At 41.4% G+C, this 9,071-nt stretch overlaps 1 non-coding gene across 1 annotated transcript; it reads right to left on the bottom strand.

Moving 5' to 3' along the window:
• Window positions 1-228: 228 nt before the first annotated feature.
• On the bottom strand, window positions 229-336 carry LOC112766168 (small nucleolar RNA R71). Its single transcript, XR_003184170.1, has one exon. It is a non-coding gene; the product is annotated as a small nucleolar RNA R71 (small nucleolar RNA).
• Window positions 337-9,071: the final 8,735 nt, after the last annotated feature.

Below are 9,071 nucleotides of genomic sequence, written 5' to 3'. Positions count from 1 at the left end.
CTTCCATTGGAAGATCCTCATCAGTTCTTAGCTGAATTCTTGCAAATCTGTGACACTGTCAAGACTAATGGGGTTGACCCTGAGGTCTACAGACTTATGCTATTCCCTTTTGCTGTAAGAGACAGAGCTAGGACATGGTTGGACTCACAACCTAAAGAAAGCCTGGACTCATGGGAAAAGCTAGTCAATGCATTCTTGGCAAAGTTCTTTCCACCTCAAAAATTGAGTAAGCTTAGAGTGGAAGTCCAAACCTTCAGACAGAAGGATGGAGAATCCCTCTATGAAGCTTGGGAAAGATACAAACAATTGATCAGAAAATGTCCTTCTGACATGCTTTCTGAATGGAGCATCATAGGTATTTTCTATGATGGTCTCTCTGAACTATCCAAGATGTCTTTGGATAGCTCTGCTGGAGGATCTCTTCATCTGAAGAAGACGCCTACAGAAGCTCAAGAGCTCATTGAAATGGTTGCAAATAACCAATTCATGTATACTTCTGAAAGAAATCCTGTGAACAATGGGACAAATCAGAAGAAAGGAGTTCTTGAGATTGATACTCTGAATGCCATTCTGGCTCAGAATAAAATATTGACTCAACAAGTCAATCTGATTTCTCAAAGTCTGTCTGGAATGCAAAATGCACCAAGCAGTACTAAGGATGCTTCATCTGAAGAAGAAGCTTATGATCCTGAGAACCCTTCAATGGAAGAGGTGAATTACCTAGGAGAACCCTATGGAAACACCTATAATTCTTCATGGAGAAATCATCCAAATTTCTCATGGAAGAATCAAGAGAGACCCCAACAAGGTTTCAACAACAATAATGGTGGAAGAAACAGGTTTAGCAATGGCAAGCCTTTTCCATCATCTTCTCAGCAACAGACAGAGAATTCTAAGCAGAACCCTCTGACTTAGCAACCATGGTCTCTGATCTAATCAAAATCACTCAAAGTTTCATGACTGAAACAAGGTCCTCAATTAGGAATTTGGAAGCACAAGTGGGTCAGCTGAGCAAGAGAATTACTGAACTCCATCCTAGTACTCTTCCAAGCAATACAGAAGAAAATCCAAAAGGAGAGTGCAAGGCCATCAACATGGCCGAATTTGGAGAGGAAGGAGAGGAAGTGAACGCCACTGAGGAAGACCTCAATGGGCGTGCATTGACCTCCAATGAGTTCCCTGATGAGGAACCATGGGCATCTGAGGCTCAAAATGAGACCATAGAGATTCCATTGGAGTTACTTCTGCCATTCATGAGCTCTGATGAGTATTCTTCCTCTGAAGAGGATGAGTATGTCACTGAAGAGCAAGTTGCTAAATACCTTGGAGCAATCATGAAGCTAAATGACAAGTCATTTGGTAATGAGACTTGGGAGCATGAACCTCCTTTGCTCACCAAAGAACTGGATGACTTGTCTAGGCAGGAATTACCTCAAAAGAAACAAGATCCTGGGAAGTTTTCAATACCTTGTACCATAGGCACCATGACCTTCAAGAAGGCTCTGTGTGACGTAGGGTCAAGTGTAAACCTCATGCCTCTCTCTGTAATGGAGAAGCTAGGGATCTTTGAGGTACAAGCTGCAAGAATCTCACTAGAGATGGCAGACAACTCAAGAAAACAAGCTTATGGACTTGTAGAGGATGTTCTGGTAAAAGTTGAAGACCATTACATCCCTACTGATTTCATAGTCCTAGAGACTGGGAAGTGCATGGATGAATCCATCATCCTTGGCAGACCCTTCCTAGCCACAGCAAAGGCTGTGATTGATGTTGACAGAGGTGAACTGATCATTCAAGTGAATGAAGAATCCTTTGTGTTTAAGGCTCAAGGATATCCCTCTGTCACCATGGAGAGGAAGCATGAAGAGCTTCTCTCAAAACAGAGTCAAACAGAGCCCCCACAGTCAAACTCTAAGTTTGGTGTTGGGAGGCCACAACCAAACTCTAAGTTTGGTGTTGAACCCCCACATTCAAACTCTAAGTTTGGTGTTGGGAGGTTCCAACATTGCTCTGAGTATCTGTGAGGCTCCATGAGAGCCCTCTGTCAAGCTACTGACATTAAAGAAGCGCTTGTTGGGAGGCAACCCAATGTTATATTTTATCTATTTTCCTTTGTTATTTTATGTTTTTTGTAGGTTGATGATCATAAGAAGTCACAAAATCAATTGAAAAAGCAAAAACAGAATGAAAAACAGGAAGAAAAACAGCAAACCCTGGAGGAAGAACCTACTGGCGTTTAAACGCCAGTAAGGCTAGCAGGTGGGCGTTTAACGCCCAGTCTGGCACCATTCTGGGCGTTTAACGCCAGAAAGGGGCACCAGACTGGCGTTAAACGCCAGGAAAGGGCAAGAACCTGGCGTTAAACGCCAGAAATGGGCACCAGCCTGGCGTTTAACGCCAGAATTGGCTCAAAACACATTTTTGCATGCCATTTGGTGCAGGGATGACTTTTCCTTGACACCTCAGGATCTGTGGACCCCACAAGATCCCCACCTACCCCACCACCCTCTCTCTTCTTCTTCACCCATTCACCAATCACCTCAACACCTCTTCCCCCAAAACCCTTCACCTATCAAATCCCATCTTTCTCTTCACCACTCACATCCATCCTTCATAAAAACCCCACCTACCTCACCATTCAAATTCAAACCACTTTCCCTCCCAAACCCACCCATACATGACCGAACCATGAGCCCCCCTCTCCTATATAAACCCTTCTTCACTCCTTCACTTTCACACAACCTAAAACACCACTTCTCCCCCTCTTTGGCCGAACACAAAGCCATTCCCTTCTTCCTCATTTCTTCTTCTTCTACTCTCTTCTTTCTTCTTTTGCTCGAGGACGAGCAAACCTTTTAAGTTTGGTGTGGTAAAAGCATTGCTTTTTGTTTTTCCATAACCATTTATGGCATCTAAGGCCGGAGAAACCTCTAGAAAGAGGAAAGGGAAGGCAAAAGCTTCCACCTCAGAGTCATGGGAGATGGAGAGATTCATCTCAAGGGTGCATCAAGACCACTTCTATGAAGTTGTGGCCTTGAAGAAGGTGATCCCCGAGGTCCCTTTTTCACTCAAAAAGAGTGAATATCCGGAGATCCGACATGAGATTCGAAGAAAAGGTTGGGAAGTTCTCACCAACCCCATTCAACAAGTCGGAATCTTAATGGTTCAAGAGTTCTATGCCAATGCATGGATCACCAAGAACCATGATCAAAGTGTGAACCCGGATCCAAAGAATTGGCTTACTATGGTTCGGGGGAAATACTTGGATTTTAGTCCGGAAAATGTAAGGTTAGCATTCAGCTTGCCCATGATGCAAGGAGATGAACATCCTTACACTAGAAGGGTCAACTTTGATCAAAGGTTGGACCAAGTCCTCATAGACATCTGTGAAGAGGGCGCCCAATGGAAGAGAGATTCAAGAGGGAAGCCGGTTCAATTGAGAAGGTATGACCTCAAGCCCGTGGCTAGAGGATGGTTGGAGTTTATCCAACGCTCAATCATCCCCACTAGCAACCGGTTCGAAGTTACTCTAGACCGGGCCATCATGATCCATAGCATCATGATTGGAGAAGAAGTGGAAGTTCACGAGGTTATAGCCCAAGAACTCTATAAGGTGGCAGACAAGTCCTCCACCTTGGCAAGGTTAGCCTTTCCTCATCTCATTTGTCACCTCTGTTATTCAGTAGGAGTTGACATAGAGGGAGACATCCCCATTGATGAGGACAAGCCCATCACTAAGAAAAGGATGGAGCAAACAAGAGACCCCTCTCATCATGAGATCCCTGAGATGCCTCAAGGGATGCACTTTCCTCCACAAGACTATTGGGAGCAAATTAACACCTCCCTAGGAGAATTGAGTTCCAACATGGGACAACTAAGGGTGGAGCACCAAGAACATTCCATCTTCCTCCATGAAATTAGAGAAGATCAAAGAATCATGAGAGAGGAGCAACAAAGACAAGGAAGAGACATTGAGGAGCTCAAGCACTCCATAAGACCTTCAAGAGGAAGAACAAGCTGCCATCACTAAGGTGGACCTGTTCTTTAATCTCCTTGTTCTTTATTTTCTTGTTTTTCGAAAATTGTGCTTTATGTTTGTCCATGTTTGTGTCTTATGATCATTAGTGTCTTAGTGTCTATGCCTTAAAGTTATGAATGTCCTATGAATCCATCACATTTCTTAAATAAACAATGTTCTTAATTGAAAAAGAGAAGAATTGCATGAATTTCAAATTTTATAACAGATTAATTATATTGATGTGGTGGCAATACTTTTGTTCTCTGAATGTATGCTTGAACAGTGCATATGTCTTTTGAATTTGTGGTTCATGAATGTTGGCTCTTGAAAGAATGATGAAAAAGGAGACATGTTACTGAGGATCTGAAAAATCATAAAAATGATTCTTGAAGCAAGAAAAAGCAGCGAATACAAAAAAAAAAGAAGCGAAAAAAAAACAAAAAAAGGGGAGAAAGAGAAAAAGAAAGAAAAAGAAAGAAATAAAGTTGTGATCCAAGGCAAAAAGAGTGTGCTTAAGAACCCTGGACACCTCTAGTTGGGGACTCTAGCAAAGCTGAGTCACAATCTGAAAAGGTTCACCCAATTATGTGTCTGTGGCATGTATGTATCCGGTGGTAATACTGGAAGACAGAGTGCTTTAGGCCACGGCCAAGACTCATAAAGTAGTTGTGTTCAAGAATCATCATACTTAGCTAGGAGAATCAATAACACTATCTGGATTCTGAGTTCCTAAAGAAGCCAATCATTCTGAATTTCAAAGGATAGAGTGAGATGCCGAAACTATTCAGAGGCAAAAAGCTAAAAGCCCCACTCATCTAATTAATACTGATCTTCATAGATGTTTTTGTAATTCATTGCATATTCTCTTCTTTTTATCTTATTTGATTTTCAGTTGCTTGAGGACAAGCAACAATTTAAGTTTGGTGTTGTGATGAGCGGATAATTTGTACGCTTTTTGGCATTGTTTTTAGTATGTTTTTAGTATGATCTAGTTAGTTTTTAGTATATTTTTATTAGTTTTTAGTTAAAATTCACTTTTCTGGACTTTACTATGAGTTTGTGTGTTTTTCTGTGATTTCAGGTATTTTCTGGCTGAAATTGAGGAACCTGAGCAAAAATCTGATTCAGAGACTTAAAAGGACTGCAGATGCTGTTGGATTCTGACCTCCCTGCACTCGAAGTGGATTTTCTGGAGCTACGGAAGCCCAATTGGCGCGCTCTCAACGGCGTTGGAAAGTAGACATCCTGGGCTTTCCAGCAATATATGATAGTCCATACTTTGCCCAAGATTTGATGGCCCAAACCGGCGTTCAAAGTCACCTTCAGAATTCCCAGCGTTAAACGCCGGAACTGGCACCAAAATGGGAGTTAAACGCTCAAACTGGCACAAAAGCTAGCGTTTCACTCCAAGAAGAGTCTCTACACGAAAAATGCTTCATTGCTCAGCCCAAGCACACACCAAGTGGGCCCGGAAGTGGATTTTTATGTCATTTACTCATCTTTGTAATTCTTAAGCTACTTGTTCCCTATAAATAGGACCTTTTACTATTGTATTTTTCATCTTTGGACATCTAGTTTTTAGATCAGATCTTGGTTCTTCTGGTTCCCTCTCTGGGGCCGAAACCAATGATCACTATTGTTCTTATGTATTTTCAACGGTGGAGTTTCTACACACCATAGATTAAGGTGTGGGGCTCTGCTGTACCTCGAGTATTAATGCAATTACTATTGTTCTTCTATTCAATTCCACTTGTTCTTGTTCCAAGATATTCATTTGCACTCAAGAACTTGATGAATATGATGATTATGTGATGCTCATCATCATTCTCACTTATGAACAAGTGACTGACAACCACTTCTGTTCTACAAGCAAACAAGGCTCTAATGTTTATCTCTTGGATTCCTGATACACGATGCATGGTTGATCGCCTGACAACCGAGCGCTCGCCTGACAAACGAGCCAGCCATTCCGTGAGATCAGAGTCTTCGTGGTATAGGCAAGAATTGATGGCGGCATTCAAGAGAATCCAGAAGGTCTAACCTTGTCTGTGGTATTCTGAGTAGGATTCAATGATTGAATGACTGTGACGTGCTTCAAACTCCTGAGGGCGGGGCGTTAGTGACAGACGCAAAAGAATCACTGGATTCTATTCCGGCCTGATTGAGAACCGACAGATGGATAGCCGTGTCGTGACAGGGTGCGTTGAACATTTCCACTGAGAGGATGGGAGGTAGCCACTGACAACGGTGAAACCCTTGCATAAGCTTGCCATGGAAAGGAGTAAGAAGGATTGGATGAAGACAGTAGGAAAGCAGAGAGACGGAAGGGACAAGCATCTTCATACGCTTATCTGAAGCTCTCACCAATGATATACATAAGTATCTCTATCTTTATCTTTATGTTTTATTCATATATCACCCATACCCATTTGAGTCTGCCTGACTAAGATTTACAAGGTGACCATAGCTTGCTTCATACCAACAATCTCCGTGGGATCGACCCTTACTCGCGTAAGGTTTATTACTTGGACGACCCAGTGCACTTGCTGGTTAGTTGTGCGGAGTTGTGATAGAGAGTTGAGATTGCAATGAGCGTACCATGTTGATGGCGCCATTGATGATCACAATTTCGTGCACCATCTTCCAAGGATGATGCATTCATCCTCCTCCTTCCTAGTGTCTAAGATTATGAAATCAGTAGGGATGTTGATGAGCGGATAATTTGTACCTTTTTTGGCATTGTTTTTAGTATGTTTTTAGTATCTTTTAGTTAGTTTTTAGTATATTTTTAGTAGTTTTTAGTTAAAATTCACTTTTCTGGACTTTACTATGAGTTTGTGTGTTTTTCTTTGATTTCAGGTATTTTCTGGCTGAAATTGAGGGTACTGAGCAAAAATCTGATTCAGAGACTGAAAAGGACTGCAGATGCTGTTGGATTCTGACCTCCCTGTACTCGAAGTGGATTTTCTCGAGCTACAGAAGCCCAATTGGCGCGCTCTCAACGGCGTTGGAAAGTAGACAACCTGGGCTTTCCAGCAATATATGATAGTCCATACTTTGCCCAAGATTTAATGGCCCAAACCGGCGTAGCAAATCAGCCTCATAATTTCCAGCGTTTAACGCTGGAACTGGCATAAAACTTGGAGTTAAACGCCCAAACTGGCATGAAAGCTGGCGTTTAACTCCAGAAAAGGTCTCTACACGAAAATGCTTCATTGCTCAGCCCAAGCACACACTAAGTGGACCCAGAAGTGGATTTTTACGTCATTTACTCATTTCTGTACACCTTAGGTTACTAGTTTACTATTAATAGGATCTTTTGACATTGTATCTGTACCTCATGACACTTTACACGTTTCTTTGTGTACCTTCCACGGCATGAGTCTCTAAACCCCATGGTTGGGGGTGAGGAGCTCTGATGTGTCCTGATGGATTAATGCAATTACTACTGTTTCTTATTCAATCATGCTTGCTTCCATTCTAAGATATCACTTGCTCTTAACCCGGATGAATGTGATGATCTGTGACACTCATCATCATTCTCAACTATGAACGTGTGCCTGACAACCACCTCCGTTCTATTTTAGATTAAGTAGATATCTCTTGGACTCTTTAATCGGAATCTTCGTGGTATAAGCTAGAACTGATGGCGGCATTCAAGAGAATCCGGAAGGTCTAAACCTTGTCTGTGGTATTCTGAGTAGGATTCAATGATTGAATGACTGTGACGTGCTTCAAACTCCTAGCAGGTGGAGCGTTAGTGACAGACGCAAAAGAATCACTGGATTCTATTCCGGCCTGACCGAGAACCGACAGCTGATTAGCATATGCTGTGACAGAGCATAGGAACGTTTTCACTGAGAGGATGGGAGGTAGCCACTGACAACGGTGAAACCCTACATACAGCTTGCCATGGAAGGAGCCTTGCGTGTTTGATGAAGAAGACAGTAGGAAAGCAGAGATTCAGAAGATGGAGCATCTCCAAAGCCTCAACCTACTCTCCATTACTGCATAACAAGTACTTATTTCATGTTCTTTTGCTTTTCACAATCAATCCTGATAATTTCTGATATCCTGACTAAGATTTACAAGATAACCATAGCTTGCTTCAAGCCGACAATCTCCGTGGGATCGACCCTTACTCACGTAAGGTATTACTTGGACGACCCAGTGCACTTGCTGGTTAGTTGTGCGGGGTTGCAAAAGTGTGATTGCAATTTCGTGCACCAAGTTTTTGGCGCCGTTGCCGGGGTTGTTCGAGTTTGGACAACTGACGGCTTATCTTGTTGCTTAGATTAGGACTGTTTTATTTTTGTTGGTTTAGAGTCTTTTAGTTGAGTCTAGTTTCATATTTTAAGTTTGGTGTCAATTGCATGCTTTTGTTTTTCTTTTAATTTTCGATTTTGCATGTCCTTAGTTCCTCTTTGATCCGTAAAAATTCTAAGTTTGGTGTCCTCTTTGTGTTTTTCCTTTAAAATTTTCGAAAAAATTAGTGTTTGATTTTCTAAAAATTCTAAGTTTGGTGTCATTTTGTTGTTTTTCTCTTTCCTCTTTTCAAAAATCAAATCTTTTTCATAAAAACTTTTCAATCTTATCTCTCTAATTGTTTTTTTCAAAATCTTTTTGATTAACTAATTGATTCAGTTCTCAATTTGCTTTGATCTTATTTTCTTTTTGATTTTCGAATTTCTATTTTAATTTCCTTTTGTTTTTATTTTGATTTTCGGTTAATTCAAAAAAAAAAAGAAAAAAACAAAATTTATCTATTTGCAATCATTATCATTTCCCTTTTGTCCATTATGGACTTAAGTGGGATTAATCAGTCCAAAAGGACTCTGGGGTCATATGCTAACCCCATTACAGCTGCATATGGGAGTAGCATCTGTACACCTCCCATCAAAGCAAGCAGCTTTGAGCTAAACCCTCAACTCATTATCATAGTGCAGCAAAATTGCCAATATTCCGGTCTTCCACAGGAAGAACCTACTGAGTTTCTGGCATAGTTCTTACAAATTGCTGACACAGTACATGATAAAGAGGTGGATCAGGATGT

Source organism: Arachis hypogaea, chromosome 2 (genome assembly GCF_003086295.3).
Source record: "Arachis hypogaea cultivar Tifrunner chromosome 2, arahy.Tifrunner.gnm2.J5K5, whole genome shotgun sequence".
NCBI lineage: Eukaryota > Viridiplantae > Streptophyta > Magnoliopsida > Fabales > Fabaceae > Arachis > Arachis hypogaea.
Note: the sequence above shows the minus strand (reverse complement) of the source record. Positions and strands in the feature narration are given on the sequence as shown.